The sequence below is a fragment of the Mauremys reevesii genome, linkage group 1, assembly GCF_016161935.1.
Source record: "Mauremys reevesii isolate NIE-2019 linkage group 1, ASM1616193v1, whole genome shotgun sequence".
Taxonomy (NCBI): Eukaryota; Metazoa; Chordata; order Testudines; family Geoemydidae; genus Mauremys; species Mauremys reevesii.
Window position 1 is genome coordinate 257,879,449 of NC_052623.1, and position 17,364 is coordinate 257,896,812.

At 45.8% G+C, this 17,364-nt stretch overlaps 1 protein-coding gene across 1 annotated transcript in view; it reads left to right on the forward strand.

Moving 5' to 3' along the window:
- Positions 1-17,364, forward strand: part of DENND2A (DENN domain containing 2A) — an 84,571-nt gene continuing 67,207 nt past the window's right edge. The window contains exon 1 of the mRNA XM_039482681.1: positions 1-355. The gene's annotated coding sequence lies outside the window, so the exon portion shown is untranslated. The remainder of the gene's footprint in view (positions 356-17,364) is intronic.

Sequence of the window (17,364 nt, forward strand, 5' to 3'; positions counted from 1 at the left end):
GAGATAGTTACAAAATCAGGAAAGAGGAAAAAGTAACAGAAGAATCTAGGGGAAATAAGCTCCACAAAAGCCAACGGGGGCAGGAAAAGGCTCTGGGCAAGAAACCGCTCTCCTGCTTGTGACTGGGGAATGATTGAGAATGGAAACTGATCTGTATGGAGCGGGAACGTGGGGCTTTCGAGCGAAAGGAAAAATCCTGTAGAGTGGATTGTAAGGAACTCTGCTAACAAAAGAGGGGGCGAGCCAGGGAGCCATGCATCCAGATGTTGCTGCTGCTCCCAGGCTGGAGCTGGAGTTCCCCAAAATGAGACCTGAAGGTAAAAGAGCTGCAGCCCAACTACTGCCACTGAGAAAGGTAGGACTGGGATGCCAGTGTCAGAACTCCTCTGAAATTAAGCTTAGGGGTGAGGGGATGGGGAGGAAGGGCCTGGTGTGGGGAGAGGATGGTGAGATAGAGGGGGAGCAGTTTGGGGATCCATTCTGCAAATGGCGTTGGAGCTTTGGAACAAACTTGTCAAAGCAGCTGCATTGATCAGGGTGTGAGGAGGAGGGAATATTGTAATTAGCTCCAATTGGTCCAACTGGTCATTGACAAAACAGATTGCAGTGCCCTTTTTTTTTTTTTTAAAGGGAGAAAATGCAACCATGCTAACAAAAGGGACTGCAGCAAGAGCCCAGGGTCTTGCTCACAAGTAGTTTTGGGGGGATCAGTAATGCAGAGAGTAAAGCAGCCCCCCCCCTTCCCCATCTCACCACTCTCTTTTCCCCCTATAGTTGCCGTGCGGAGCTCCCAGGAATGTAGATCGCGCCGCAGACTTACACATGAGGGTTTTCTTTCCTTTTTAGGGATCATTTGTTGTTTCAAGGAGCCAGATGGAGGCTCAGTCTAGTGGGGCTGGAGCTGTTTAATGTCATTGTAACACAAGGCTAATGATATGTGCACGTACATATGCGCGTCTCTGACTCTACCCTTTGATTTGGCTGGGACAAGTACTTGCATTAGCCTCTTGGTTTATTTATTTTTTCCCAGCAATGAAACATAAATGGTTAAAGTTCTCTCCATTCCACACACACACACACCCCAGCCCAAAGAATTAATTAGCTGGAAAGCGCAGCTATCTAGAGAACTGACTGATTTCACACACTGCACTGCAGGAATGGGGTGGAGGCCATGAGGAAGGATGATTAATTTTGGAAGGGAGCAAAAGTCTGTGAGCCTGATTCTCTTGTCGTTTGCGCCTATGTAAATCAGGAGCAACTCAGTGGAAATCCATCCGTTACAGCCACTTGGTGTTTGTGTGTCTGAATGCGGGAAAAGTCTCCCAAACATTTCAACACAGTTATCAATTGTAAAAGCCTTGGTGTTGCAGCAAAGAGGAACAGACTGTTCCCTAAATCATTTTGAAAGTCCAGGTTGAAAGCAAAACAAAATATCAAAACAGCTTGGGGGCAGGGGCAGTGAGAAGGGTGTTGGATGAAAAGATTGTATAATGTTGTGGTCTTTCCCATCACACTTCAAAAGCACACTCTTCTTCATAACTGGCCAGCGTTAGAATTCCTGAGAATGGAGAAATAAATAATAATAATAATGAAAACAATTTCCCCAGCTCCAGGACAGTTAGTCTCCCTTGGATGGAGAAATTGTAAGTATTCCATTGCCTTTATAATGCTTTACATTTCCAGCAGCACGTTCCCAAGTGGAAAAACTGACAGGCACATTTCCCCTCTAAATTATACGGGGGGAAGCAGTAATAAATAGAACAGAAATTTAAAAAAAGTTGCTGGGCTGTGTGTTGTAATAATGGCTGATTTTCACTCTGCTGCTTTAAGACCCATTCTGGAGTCAAAGCAAACTCTTTGCAAGGAAACTACATTGTTGGGTTTTTTTGTTCTTAGTACAAGGAAAAGTTGTTTTAATTTCTGCTGATATACAGGAAAGAGACAATAGGACTTTTGCTTCCTTGTGGCTGGAGATTTTAGATAAAGGTATGATTTAAAGGGATAAAACTGAGGGACTTGAAAAATTAGGTAAAAGCAGCAACATGCAAACTGGTTTTGTGTATCACCCCAGGGAAGGGAAATGCAAAAAACTCAGAGGAAATTTTTGTCTGCTCAATTTTTTTTTGTCTAAATATTTGCTTCTGATTTACGAGACAGAAAACAAAGGTGGTAAGCACATTCCCTCGTAAGAACAGCCATATTGGATCAGACCAGTGGTCCATCTAGCCCAGTATCCTGGCTTCTGTCAGAGGCCAGTGCCAGATGGTCCAGATGGAATGAAATGAACCAGACTATTTCAAATGATCCACCCCCTGTCATCCAGTCCCAGTTTATGTCAGTTCCTTAGCTCTGTAGGGTACTTTTAATCCAGCATTTTCTTAACAACAGCAAATTTCGAAAGAATATTGAGATCCAAAACCAGGCACGTGTAGGTCACTGATTTGAATGTAGCCCAGATAAGCAGTGACTCTCAATAGTAGCTATTTCATTATCGTTCAATGAGACCTATGTGAAATAAGCTGCTAGTCTCAGTCCAGTTCCCAGTGGACTAGTGTCTAGTCACAAAACCCACTACTGAACTGGCATTCAGCACACGCATGGAAGATTGAATAGAGATGGGCACATAACTAGTTTAATGTCTCACCTCTAGAGGTTGTCCCTATTTCAGGGATGAGGGGAAAGGATGGGGCAAAGTGGGTGAGCTTGCTTGGCAGCTATCAGTGGTCTTTTGCTACTAAACGGGACTTCACTCTCTGGTGCTTTCAATCCTGCGCCTTTGTCTAGCACTAATCTGACTGTAAAAAATAACACAATGACCACAATAAAATGCTCAATGAGCTAATTCTTAGGATGGAATCCTGGCCCCATTGAAGTCAATGGCAAAATTACTTCATGAGGTCAGGATCTCACTCGTAATTTTTAGTTTGATTGACTTTTCATTTCTTGGATTGCTTGAAATGTCCTTATTTAATTTGCTATAGATGGAGCTATCAGCACTAACTACATTAAGTGGCTCAGTAAACATGGCATCTAGTTTCTACCCTTGATGGTGACCCTGAGAACTCACCTGACCTGAGAAGAGAGGCTCAAATCACCTCCATGTCATAGTGTCTTATGATAATGAACATTAATTAATTAGCCATAGGGCTCAGTTGGAACAACAGCTGGGAGGGGAGTAGGAGAGAATTTACAGCTATCTTTGATCCTCTGTTCTTATGTTGTGAAATGCACTGTGAGGGACAAGCTTTGTGAGGTGCTACGGCCCATCAGACCCAGAGCTTCTGGTTCTATCTGTTAATCTAAGCTGTGAGGTGCCCAGATGTCACAAGGAGGGGTGCTATTCAAGAACCTTGATAGACTCTAGGCTCGTCACCGAAGTACCTGAATCTGATAGCTGGAAGCAGCATCTTCTCACCAGTACTTGTAGCTCAAAGGAACAGACTACAGGCTTCTTTTACCTCCTAATCATAAGCACTAAATAGGCCTTGCTTGGTGGCCTTGATGGTTAGTACTTTGCAGGGCATTTCACAAGACCACAGTTTAATTGCTGATCAGGTTGGCAGAGCCTAGAGACAGTACTTCACTGTGGGCAAAGCTTAGTAACTTGTGGCTCTGTAGCAGCTCTCACCATTAACGAATGGGTGTTGCTAGGCTCTTGAGACAGTGGCATCTAGACTGCGAGACCTCAGCTGGCATAGCCTTGGTGCTATGCAGCTGTGGTTCAATTCCCTGACACCAATAGCCTGCCCACAAGCAGAAGGCCCCAGCCTGGCTCTCACCAGCCTAGTTACACTTTGCAGAGTGACAGGTGACTCTGAGAGTAGGGGAGAGATGGAAGGGGGATCCTGAGGGCTCCAACAGGAATGCAGAGGTCCCAGGAACATGTGGTTACCTTCTCATCCAGTTGTGTATAATCCTGGGATAATTTCTGTGACTGGATTGTGGTTCATTACTGCACAGTGAGCTACATGCTTCTGGCACAGAGTTTTCTAATAAAGCTTGTGGGCTGCATTTCTGAACCACCAGAAAGTGAGTAACACCAAGTCAAACCAGCACTTCGCTCTGTCGGAGTGGAATATTTTCCCTTGACACTGAGAGCCTCTCATTGTAATCTTAGTTGTCGTCATCATTATATTATTTGTGTTTTCACATCTGGTCTTGGCAATAATGAATTTAAAAAATTATATAAAATCTCAGTATGTCAATAGATCCTAATCATCATTGTTTAGTCTTTCAAGAGCTGAAAAGTATTTAAATGAGATGAAATCAAAAGATTCCCAAGACAACATGCAGCTCTTAGAGGAAGTGAAGAATAAGAACCGAGAACGAGGAGCGCTAGAGTGACCAAAGTAAGCTGCAGATTTATAGCTCAGCTGGTAGCACTGTTTGATGTCTTACACCAGTCCTTGGCTGAGCAGTCAGTGCTGACGAGGCAATGCAGAACAGGTCATTGCTAGAGATGGCCTTCTTCAAACTGAGAGCTTAAAACAAGGTCCTTTCTGCCTCTTTGTGGTAGCTGTTGAAGATCCCATGGTACTGCTTGTGAAGTCAGGGATAAACTATGTGTCCAAAACATCATTCTCTGTCTCATTTAACCAGATTCTAATGACAGCTGCAGCATGACAACTATCTAGCTCACTGCCCTGTATAGTGCTTTGGGATACCCAGGCTATACAGGGCATGGTGTGATGCTGACTATGCTGTTAAAAAGAGAGGGGCAGCTACATCCTCTGCTTAGTGTTGACAGCATGCTCAGTGCTCTATGTAAAGGAAAATATGGTTCCTTCTCTGAAGAACTTACAGCCTAAATGAAAAGGCAACCTAAGATGCATTGGGAGACCCAGAGGATGATGCTAGCTTCCTTCATACCTTTCCACCATGCCTGCCATATTAGTCATTCCACAATTTTCCTATTAAAAATAGAGAATATACGTAGATTAGTCAAGGCACTGATTTTTTTGGAGGTGCTGGGCACTTCCAACTCAAGCTGAAGTCAGTAGGAGCTGGGGGTGAGGAACTCTGAAAATCAGGCTTTGATGGCAATTAACTTATTTATGTAAATCAGAACTGAAGTCATGTTGTGCTAGGCACCCTACAAACATAGAGGCAGACATAATGCCTGTCCCAAATTGCTTGCAAACTAAGAAGTACTTCAATCTGACTTGGGGGCCAGAAAGCCAGCTGGTTAAATGGGGGTGATGCGACGACGGGGTATTTTGAAATAACCTGAAGGATGTCACACCCTCTTTGGCTCCCTGTGGATATGTTGCCATGTGCTTGTGTGGTTCTGTTTTTCTTTTGTAGCAGTTGGCACTTTCTGTCTTTCCTGAATGGTTGTGGAACAAAAGGAAACCATCACCCTGCCAGATGGAGGCCCAACTGGGAGGAGATAATTCTCCTTATCCCACCCTTTGTGAAATCCAGGGCTGATGGGAGGGGATCTAGCTGGGAGGTTTCTTCAAGTTCATTCTGTTGTGGGAGCAGGTTAATTCAGCTGCTGAGCAGTGCGCTCAGCTAGTCAGGGCATGTCTATCAGCTCTTCAGGACAACATTTCTTAGCGTAAGGGCTTAAGTTTTAGTGGTTGCTCCAGCTTTTGACGGAATCCCAATTGCTGGCTTGAGGGGCTTGGAAGGGGGGGCATTTGCATGAAAGAGTGAAAGTTGAAATAAGATTTGTCATTAACCAGCTTGTCAGTTTCTTAAGGACTGAAAGTTTTACCCTTGGGGAGGTGATGACTATCAGGAGCTGGACATTCCCTCCTCTCTTTGACATCCTATTGTGACACAACTCTAATGAACTGAAAAATAAACCATCCTCGATATTCACTAGATGCTGCCGAAATAGTGCCGAACAAGATGGGCACTACTTTGTCGTAATGAGATCTGGGGAGAGGTGGTGTTTTTCCCATAGCAAATGAGAGCGAATGGGTCAGTGAGTACTGGTTCAGTACGCATTGAGTTGTGCTTGTGGGATTCGTTTGTTTGGCATTTATAAATAGTTCTAACTGTATATGTAAATAGCTGCAAGTGACAGCTGGGATCAAACTGGGTTCATCTACATGCTGTTCCTTGTGCCTAGTGAAGTGAAAATGAGTTCAGTTTCATCCTAGTCGCTAGCAATTGGCTATTTGTGTACCACACTATTCAATCCAGGGTTTTTCTATAGCGCCTGTGGCCATAGTATCTAAATATTGGCTTCTGCAGGAGCTGAGGGTTAGCATCACCTCCGGAAATCAGGTCTTTTTTGTTTAGGTGCCCAGATTTAGATTTAGGCACCTAAGTTTGGAAATTCTGACCCAGGTATGTGTGGCTAGTGGCATTAGAGGGATGGTCTGTTCCTGTAAAAGCCTGTTTTCTCAACCGAGGGGTCATGGTATTATGTCAGGGTGGCAACCTTCCTGCCCTTCCCATATTGCTGAACAGGAGCGGGGTTCTGGTTAGATCCCAGCTAGATATGAGAGGATCCAGTATGGAACAGGTTGAGAACCTCCTTTGAAGTGTGTCTCACTGAGAGCTTCAGAGGGAGACAGCCATGCTATGAAGTCATTTAGACAGATATTTAATGCAAGGACAAACCATCCACGGCCCTGCCAACACTGACGGAAACCATGATGGCCACAGCAGTGTTTATAGCATGGGTCTAGCATGCTTTCCCTGACTGTTGCAGACAAGGATTTTTTTCCTCTGCGAGAGCCCTGGTACATGGTCCAGAACAGTGGTGCTCTGGGATATCCCCAGGCTTTCTCCAACATGAGCTTAGCTATATACACATTTCTCGGCCTGCCACGGTTCCAGTGTGGAACACAATGTGTGTGACCAAGACCCAAAGTTAGGGACACCAGAAATGATTCATGCAGGAAGCCTGAAATGCCGTGTCACTCCTTCCTGGAGAGTAGGTAATATTTTTCGATAGTCTCTGTTTCATCCTTTCTGCTGTAAATAATTTTCCATAACAAAACGGACTTGGACTCTAGGGAAATGTAAACGAATGGCATCCCTTGGATTTGAGAGAGAGGCAGTTGTAATGCAATCCTCAATTAAATAGTAAATAAATAAAAAGCTCACGACCCCTAGGTTAGGGAAGCCAGGCTAGAATCAGCCCAATTTCAACCCCGGGAGTTAAAAAAAGTAGTCAGCAGTGTGGCATGACCACTGAAGTTCACTTTAGACTGATTAAGCTTATTAAGAGAAAGGATTAAACAGTGAGGGCCTGATTCTCATTTACACCAATGCCCTTTCACACTGCGAATGTTACCTAATGTCTTTAGTTCCTGAGAAGGTCCATTAAAACATGACCTTTCCATAGCGGTATGTGTGTATGCTGTGATTACCTCCCAAAGGGGTGGAGGATGCAAAGGCATGTGGGTGTTAGGGTGACCAGATGTCCCAATTTTTATAGGGACAGTCCCAATATTTGGGGCTTTGTCTTATATAGCTGCCTACTACCCCTCACCCTCTGCCCTGATTTTTCACCCTTGTTGTGTGGTCACCCTAGTGGGCGTGCACATTGGAGCAGTTGGAGGGGGAGCAGTAATTCAGTGAGTAAGCTGCTGTGCTCAATGGAGACTGAAGGGGTTAGCGCCGGGTCTCGCTCTAACTCATTCTCAGGCTCTCCTAACAGCTGTGGAAGGCCTTGCTCCATTCTGTTCTCATACGCTGGGAAGCAGCAATGTTTATGTGATGAAAGGGAACAGAAGATGGCTTTTCTTGACTGCTGCCTTTACACATACACACACTGGCCCTACGCCAGCCATGATGGAAACTCTCTCCTCATGAGCAGAGAGAGATGGGCGGGGAGAGTGGGGGGGGGCAGGGAAAGAGAGGCCCACAAGCAGAGGAACCAGAGGAAGTGAAAATAAAACCTCAAACCCAAGCACAGATCAGACGGTAACAGCTGCCCCAGAGTTCCTTAATGGGCCTTTTCTCAGGTCAGTGGCTTCAGATACCCCTTCAACAATAACTCACTTTTAGCAGTAGGTAAATTTAGTGTGGGATGCTGGCCCTTTAAAAATATGGGATGGAAAACCAAAGTAAAAGGCAAAATGAGGCTAACAGGGATTGTAAATTAAGCTGTTGGAGGCCTTGTCTGCACTGGCTACAGCGGGCTTCATACACTGGCATAAGTGTAGCACTGCTGGTGGTAGCAGTGCTGGAAGATGTAGTGTAGACAAGTGTCAGACATTTTTACCATGGTCTCCACTATAACTTCACAGTTGCTAACACTGTTGGAGCTGCAACTGGGGGTGAATTAACGATCTATTGTTTACCAGAGTAGATACAGCCAGTAAAAAACAGAGAGTTAGAAATCTGACTTGAGAGAGATAGGGAGAGGGTTCCTCTCTCCACCAGTCAGAAATACACTCCCCAGCCATGGCCTCCCATCACAACCATCCTGCTGTGCCATCTCCTGCTCTTCAGGTTCTCAACCAGCAACCCAACCATGACTCACCATCTGACAGTGCAATCTGTGCCCCTCCTGCCTGATGGGGTGCCCCACTTTCCCTGCCAGGCTCCTCCAGCAACTTCAGTGATGCCAGCTGGGTCCCTCAGCTGATGCTGCATTGGCAGCTCTCTGGCTGGGGCTGCAGCAGGAGTGGCGCTGATAGCTATGCAGCCCAGTTCCCTAAAAGAAACACCACTTGTTAGGGTGAAATAGAACTGTTAGACCCAGTTTTCAAACCCGGGAGCCAAAAATTAGAAACATGGAACCAAACAATGACACCTACATAAAAGTGGCCTGGTTTTCAGAAGTGCTGAGCGAGCACCCATGAATCCCCAGGAAGTCAATGGGAACTTTGGGTGTTCAGCACGTTTGAGAATCAGGCCACACTCATATAGGATCATTAATATAGATTTCAGAGCCTATCGTTAGGCACCCAGGTTTGAAAAGTTTGCCCTTGTTTTGATGATCTAGTGCCCGGTTCATCATCATGGCTTCTCCTCATGAGAGAAGGCTGGTGTTTCCCTCCCCACAATCACAATGTACACTTCATGGGGCCTGCTTCACTGCAGTTGTCTTTGTTATAGTTCCTGCAGTGGAGCTGATGCATTGTGATGGAGGGACTAGTCCCACCTGCAGCGGCTACCACAGCACCACAACTCTCTTTTGAATCGCCCATAGTGGGTGTGAGTGCAGAAGGGTTGTCTCAGTGCAAAGCAAAGACATTAGCACTGTACCTAGACTTCGTGGGGTCACAAGCGCAGAGCCTGCCAGCTGACTGAGCGCTTCATCATTACAAGGAGGTGAAATCAGTATTGTTCAGGGGTTTGGTGTGACAGCTTAAAAAGCAAGATCCTGGTCTGCTCTGCACGGATTTGAGATTTGCAGTGAGATCTAGGGTTTAACTATAATGACGAAATAAATTTGTAGGGAAGAAGGTGCCACTAGGTCTATCTTTCTCCTTGTAACACAGGCCATACTAATGTGATGTTAAATGTGATTCTACACATTTAAGGACTGTGATAGTTAAAACTGTGTCCTCTGGTTGTGGTTCTTGCCTGCTCTTAATGCTTAATATTGCGTTGTTAGTTAACACCTGTTATAATCCAGTGTTATTTGCCAGTGTAGACAAGCCTTTCATAAGACTAGGATTTTGCCCTTGAGCATTTAGCTAAACTGTTCCTGCTCCCTACACTTCCACAACACCGCAGGACAGTTTCTCTGAGCCTGGTGGCGATATTTCTGCACTCCTGTGTGGATGTGGCATAGAGACCATCGCTCCAGGGTGCAGGTTGTGTTTTGTTTAGCTTTCAGTTATCAGCCTGAGATTTGACACCTCCACTCAGGTGTGTACTGTCTGCAGGGCCAGAAGAGTACAGTGTTCTGAAAGAATGGGGCTGCCATTGCAGCATCTGCATGGTAGAGCTTCCAAACTCTGCAACGGAGTTTGCGATGAAGCTTCCATCTGTTTCCCATCCCAGGCAAGCCATCTTTGCCTGACCAGGGTCAGGGCTCCACACAGGAATTTCCAGTCAGTGCTCTGCATGGACCTGATGCAGTTCCCACTGAAATTAATGGAAGACTTTTTATTGGCTTCAGAGAGGACCTGGACTAGGCATTATGGCCTCAATTCTGCAAGGCTCATTATTTTTATTATTTGTACTGTTGTAGTGCCTAGGAGTCTTGCCCAGGGAACAGGCCCCCATGGTGCTGGGCACTGGACAAACACAGAACAAAAAAAATGTCTCTGCCCCAAAGAGCTTACAGTCCAAGTATGAGACAACAGATGGATACAGACAGATCAATGGAGCCGTACAAGGAAAGGATGGCACAGTATTGGTCAGCACAGCAGGCAGTGATCTCGGCACTCCAGCAGCCTAACCATCGTTCAGTTTTTTGTAGGCTCACGGAGGAGGAGAGTTTTAAGGAGGATCGATTAGTTTTGTGGCTGTTTACGGGGATCTTCTCCCAAGCATGAGGGGCAGCACCGGAGAAAGCACAAACATGCTTGATGGAAAATGTAACAAATGGATGGTGGAAGCTGGCATTCTGGGCCGATCTGAGGTGGGAGTTGACTTTTTGATAATGCATAAGAGATGACAGGTGGGGTGGGGATAGGTCATGAAGGGCCTTGAAAATGAAGACAAGTAGCATATGTTACGCATGCATGTTACATATGCAAGTAACCTCACTGATGTGTGGAGTTCGGCACATGCTTAACCTGCCCGCTGGATTGTGGTTTATTAATGTAAATCCTCATCTCCTTATAAATGAATCAATGGAATTTTTATTTGTAATGTTCTTTGTCTTGTTTTGGCTTCTTTAACTGTTTTTTTTAACCCAAATTAGTGAATAGTTTGTATATGATTTATCTAAAAGAGCTTTTCAAGAAAATAGTGTTTAAGGCAGATGAAATAACACTTCATAAGGTCTTTCTTTCTTTCTCATTAAATGTAAATATTATTTTAAAGACCATTATTAGATGGTTGTAGGTTTTATTATTTAAAAATCTGAATTGAGGAGTTTAAGGTTAAAAGTGAACATCTGAAAGTCAAGCAACTAAAATGCTGTGTCAATATTTAAATAAAAATTCAGAGATCAAATTTAAGCCAGGACCAAAATATAGTCACTCATGGGTGACTATAGGCAAAACACATCTCACTTCACCCTCCCCAAATGTGAGGATTGTATGTTCTAGTTGTAAAAATGTAAGCAAAAATTGTGTTATAATTCACATGTATAGGGAAGAGTCAAATCCTTTCATGTCATAACTAGGCTCTGATTCAGCAAAGTGCTTAAGCATGGGCTTAACTTTAAGTTTGAGTTGGAAGCAATGGAACTACTCAGGTATTTAAAATTAAGCACATGCTTAAGTACTTTGCTGAACTGGGACTCAAATGGTGGTCTAGCTACAGTTGATTGGAGGAACTTTGGTGGAGCTATATTTCATTGGAATGTATGGTTCTGTCAAAATCAAAATGCTTTGGAAGATCAGGTCAATGTTGCTGGAATTTAATGTAGAGGAAAGAAAAGGGCAAGGAGTGGGGGAGTGCAGACAATGTCAAAACATCTTATTCCAGCTTTTTTTCTTTTAAATAACTAATATAATACCTCCCATGAAAAAGTCAAAATCAAATCAAAACATCAAAACAAAACATTCTGAATGACCTAAAAATGTTATTTTTTAAATTTTCCTTCACAGCGAATTTCGATATTTTGGGTTTTGCTCTGATTTGGAATGAAGCTAAATTTTAAAATCTCAAAATCCTTTACAAAGTAGAATTCCCATTCTCTGCCCAGCTCTAGTGCTAGCCTGCAATGCTGAGGGGTTCAAGACAACGCTGGTGTTGGATCCTTAATTGAGGATTTCCAGACTCTGGCATTTAGATTTGAGTGCAGTGTTCTGCTTTCCTGCCTGTTAAATGTTTGACTCTTTTAAAATACCAGCAGTGTTCTAATCACTTTGTGTTAAATTAATAGATATTTGCAAGCATAACTAAAGTGTGTGGGCTTGGGGCTTTTCTTGGTTTTGTCTGGGAATATAGCCAATGAAGTGCCTTGGGGAGTAGAGTATTCAGATCTATGGCACTGATTCAGCAAAACACTTCAGTTCATGTTTAACTTTAAGTATGTACTTAAGTCCATTCCTATTTAGCAAAGCATTTAGGCCACTAATTCAGGAAAGCACATAATCAGGTACTGAACTTTAAACACAGGCTTAAGTCCTATTGAAGCCAATGGGAATTAAGCATGTGCTTAAAGTTAAATACCTGCTTAAGTTCATTCCTGAATAAGGATGGGCTTAAGCATGTGCTCAGGTCCTTTGTTGAATCCCCGCATGTGTGCATTTCCACACTAGAGACATGCAGGAATGTTGCCCTCCTCTTAATATCCCCGAGCCGAGCCTCGTTACCACAAGCAGTTCAGGCGAGATGTGCTAATAGTGCTGGTATTTTGCTAGCACTGTGCATGACCTGCACATGTGAATGATTAAATCAACCCATCAGAGTGTCCTATTGAGAGAAAAAAACGCTGAGCTTGCTTTGGGGAAGAGGTGGATAACATGCCCCTCTGCATCTTTTGCTGAAAGGTTTCCCACTGCACAGATGTGAGGCTGTTGAGATTCCATTGCCATAAAGCCGCACAGAACAGCAGAGTGAGGGGAATGCACAATGCAGGCGGCTTGGTGGGCCATAATGCTGGAGGTTTTATTTTCATGGCAAAAAGTGCCAATTTTTGTGGAGCAACACTGCAAATTTCACAGAGCAACATTAGAACTCATAAACACACATCTTAATACCCCGTATCAACCAAACAATACTTTATAAGATACTACAGATGCTCCAGCACATACCTTGAGAAGGGGAGAAGAAATTTCCAGTCAATTTTTCGATTGTTGGAGATTTACTTTGAAAAAGTCTAAAAATCAAAAGATCTGGGGCATTCAAAAGTGCATCACATTTCAAGGGTTAAACACCTAGAAATATGATTTCTTCTAGGAGTGAAGTGTTGGGTTATTCAGAGCACTGAGTGGCATGTTAGCAAATGTAAATGCCTCCACCAAATTGGGAAGGGCTTCTTTTCAACACACGTTATGTTCTGCTTTTATATAGCGGAGCTCAAAATCTGGCCAAAATAGACCCCATAGGCCTATTGTGCTACGGAATTCAATGCTTTGGATCAGGCCCTAATTGAGAATCTGCTTTTGTCTGCCTTGCCACTTTAGGCTGTGCATACAGTAACCCATAGTTGAATTCTCAAAGGTACTGAGAAGTGGCCTTGCAGTGATGGATTTTGTTCTAAATTACACTGAGGGGTCATGCATTTTGTAGCGCATTGACCAAGCTTACTGCACACACCAGGGCTCCATGTTGCTAGGCTCAGCAGATAGTCAGGGCTTCATGTGTTCCCTCTTTTTTCCCTTTTGTTTTCCAAATTTTACCCCAAATCAATAGAGTTCTGGTCACTGATGCCAAGAACGTTCCCTGAAATGTTGAAATTGATTGGATGCTGTATTCATACGTTATAGTGTTACAGACAGACATACTGACTGACAAATGGAGACATGCCTTCAAATTCAGCACAAAGCCTTCACAAGCTTGACCAATAAGAATCCCTCCATCAAGATGGCTGCAACATTCCAGTCCTGCCAAACACAGACTAGATGCATAGAGTCCCACCACCGGGAAACCAAGACTCAGTGGCTGTGTCTGCATTAGAATATTTTCCCTAAGATTTCCCACTGGTGCATTTCTATCAGTGGCAGCAACAGTGGCGCTAGTATAGGCATGGTTCTAACTGGTTACTGGCATTGAGTGATCCAAACATCTAGCTCTGAGCAATCCTAGACAATACAGTACTAAAAATACTGGTGGCTAACTCCCGCCATTGTTATCACTGTTGGGCTACACAGCGGAACATTTGAGGGGGAAAGAAAATCTAGTGAGGGGTCACTGGCTATTCTTGTAACATTCCTTAGCTGCCCACAGATGCCAGGCAGCTGGGAGCTTCTCAAGAAAAAATGGGATTGGCTTTAATAGCCACAAATTTAAGCAAAAGGTGCCCGCATTTCAGGAGCTATTTGGTTTTTTACACTAGTAAATTCTGGGGTGCCTAATACCCAGCTTGTATAAGAGTTACATACAACAGTGGGGAGAGATTACTTTTCTGAGTTTGAACAGTCTGGGGACTTTCTCAGAGACAAAGAACTCGTTCCTCACGAGCACCATGGTTTTTCAGCGCAGACAGCACTCACTGAGGAAATAAGAATCCCAGACCTCATGTACATAGAACTGGAGCTATTCATGCACGCTGGTTCCAATCTCTCTGCTAATTCAGCGAGGTTAGGCTTCCACTCAAACTCTCATTTTATTTCAGGCTCTCTGCTCTTCAAGTGTGATCTTGAACTATGTTAGACTTTCTTTTTCCCTTAATAAAAGACATGTAGAAAATAGTCTCCACAAATGGCTGGCACACATATGTACACCAACCGTATTCTTCTTTCATGTAAGGACTTATAGAATTAATTTAGCATTATATTTTCCCTCTTTCTTTCCCCATTTGTGGACAATCCTTTCTATGGAAGATGATTTTGGTATGATTTATAATGAATTAATTTAATCCGGAATAAAACAGAGTATTGTACTGTGCAACTTTTCTTAAACAACTGCCCCAAAGAGCCAACAAAAATTGGTGATCTATTAGAGGTGGAGGACATTGGCTTGAATATGGACATGGCCAATAGAGACCAGGGTCAGTTCCTCAGCTGATGTAAAATGACATAGCTCCGTTTGACTGCAGTTGAGTTACAACTGTCTAAACAAGTTGAGGATCTGGTCCCAAGATGGTTTGCCATTTGAAAGATATTTCATGACTCATGTGAAATGAACTGGTGACAACCTGTGATTCTATTTCAAACGTTATATTTCCATTGATATGCTGATTTATATTCCCACACAAAGTACTCTGTAAACACCATTTTATAAGTATTTTAACAATACATTTGACATGGAAACTTCTTAATCCTACCGTAAAGTACAATATTATGAGAAACAACAATGAATATATTGTCAGAGTTAAGGCTGAATTCTTATTTATACTTCTATGCAAGTACATAGCTGTTGGATGAAATGTGTGAAAGAAGTGATTTCTCAAGTTTGCGAAGCCAGTTTGCCAGAAAATTTCCTCTGTTTTTAACATTCCTTTTAATTAAGAATTGACTTAGCTCCATGTTAGCACAATTTGTTATGGTGGTGTAGTGAGGCGGCCTGGCTCCCGGCGGCCCCTGAGAGAGAGGAACCGGAACAACCCCCTCAGTGGGCGGAGCCACTGCCACCTGTTCCCGCCCCCCGGAAGTCAAGGGGCGGGACAGGAAGTATAAAAGCCCGGCCTCAGCACTCAGTTGGAGCCCAGCGGCCGGAGAGGACGGACGCTCCTGGTCGGGCTCCCGCTGGACCGAGCCTGCCCCGAGCCAGGTACCCTGAGGTGGACGGACCGAGCCTGCCCCGAGCCAGGTACCCTGAAGTAGACGGGCCGAGCCTGCCCCGAGCCAGGTACCCTGAGGTGGACTGGCCGAGCCTGCCCCAAGCCCGATACCCCGAGGAGCAGCCCGAGCGTCGCCCTGACCCGCGTCCGGAGGAGCAGCCCGACCTAGACCGTCTTCAGCCCGCCGAGGAGCCCATGGTATGGGACCCTGCTGCCGAGCCCAGCGGGGAGCAGGTACCCGAGGAGGGGGAGATGGAGTGTAGCCCGGGGGTAGCCGACCCCTGTCCGGCTGAGGGCACCGACGTGCCCATGTCAGTGTGTTGCGGCCAGGATCCCCACTGACTGCAGCGGTTCCATGCCGCTGCTAAGGCCCCGGGCTGGGGCACAGTGGAGTGGGTGGGCCTGTGTCCCCCCTGCCATCCCACTCACGGGTGGCAGACTCCCCCTCCTACCAGCGTTTCGGCCGAGAAGCCTGCACTTACCTGGGCTTCCTGAACTATTGTTACTGCTCAGCTCCTGCTATAAGGACCTGAGCCTGGAACTCTTGTTTATTGCCCCGCCCTGACTAAAGGGCCTGGGCTTCCTGAACTATTGTTACTGCTCAGCTCCTGCTATAAGGACCTGAGCCTGGAACTATTGTTTATTGCCCCGCCCTGATTGAGGGCCGGGGCTTCCTGAGACTGATGCCGCTGCTCAGCTCCTGAAGTAAGGACCTGAGCCCTGAGACTGGTGCTGCTGCTCAGTTCCTGAGGCAAGGACCTGAGCCCTGAACTGGTATTACTGCTCAGCTCCTGCTAAAAGGATCTGAGCCTTGAACTATTGTTTCTTGCCCCGCCCTGATTGAGGGCCTGGGCTTCCTGAGACTGATGCTACTGCTCAGTTCCTGAGGCAAGGACCTGAGCCCTGAACTATTATTATTGCTCAGCTCCGGCTGTAAGGAGCTGAGCCTAGAACTGCTGTGTTGCTGCCCCGCCCTGATTGAGGGCCTGGGCGTAGCTCATTAACTTTGTGGTGCTCAGCCTGCAGGAAGGACCTGAGCCCCCTGGACCCTTGTGTGGTGCCCAGCCCTGAGCTGGGGCTCGGGCTTGCTGGCTTGGTGGCTGCTCCGCCCTGGCTGCGGGGGCCGGGGCTGGGAGCCGGTTTGCCGCCCCGCCCTGGCTCAGGACCGGGGTTTGTTGACTGTGTTGCTGCTCGGCCTGCGGGGGGGATCTGGGCCTGGGGCTGGTGTTTGCTGCCCCGCCCTGCCTGGGGGCCGGACCCATTGCGGTGGCCGTGTGCCTTCTGTTTCGGCCCCTGCCTGGGGGGCGGGGCCCTGGGGCCTTCGGCGCCCGGGGACTGGTCCGGGCCGTGTGGTGGGGCGGCCTGGCTCCCGGCGGCCCCTGGGAGGGCGCGGCCCCCTTACTGGACTATTACAGGTGGAAATTCTCCCAGGGCCGCCCAGAGGGGGGGCAAGTGGGGCAATTTGCCACAGGCCCTGGAAAACTCCCCCGGGGCCCGGGCCCCCGGAGCTTCTTCCGCTCCGGGTCTTTGGCGGCGGGGGGTCCTTCCGCCCTGGGGCGGAAGGACCCCCTGCCACCGAATTACCACCGAAGCGGGGGCCCCCCACCGCCGAAGACCCCAGGCTCCCTGAATCCTCTGGGCGGCCCTGAATTCTCTCCTCCTTTTTGTTTGGGATTGTAAATGTTAATACAATTAATGTTAATGTAAATATTAAAGGAAGCTGAGGACAGATTTTCATTAAGTAAATACTGTCACATGTGAATGTTTATTACTTATGGAGGAGCTGGCAGGAGGAATGCATATTTAAATGCTAAACATACTTCTTACCAGCCAAGAAGTAGATCAAGTGTAACATTACAAAAGCACTTTTGGGGCCTCCTCTAGTGCAAAGAAGATGACGGGGGAATTTCCTCTTAGGTCTGGTCTACTAATAGTTCCTA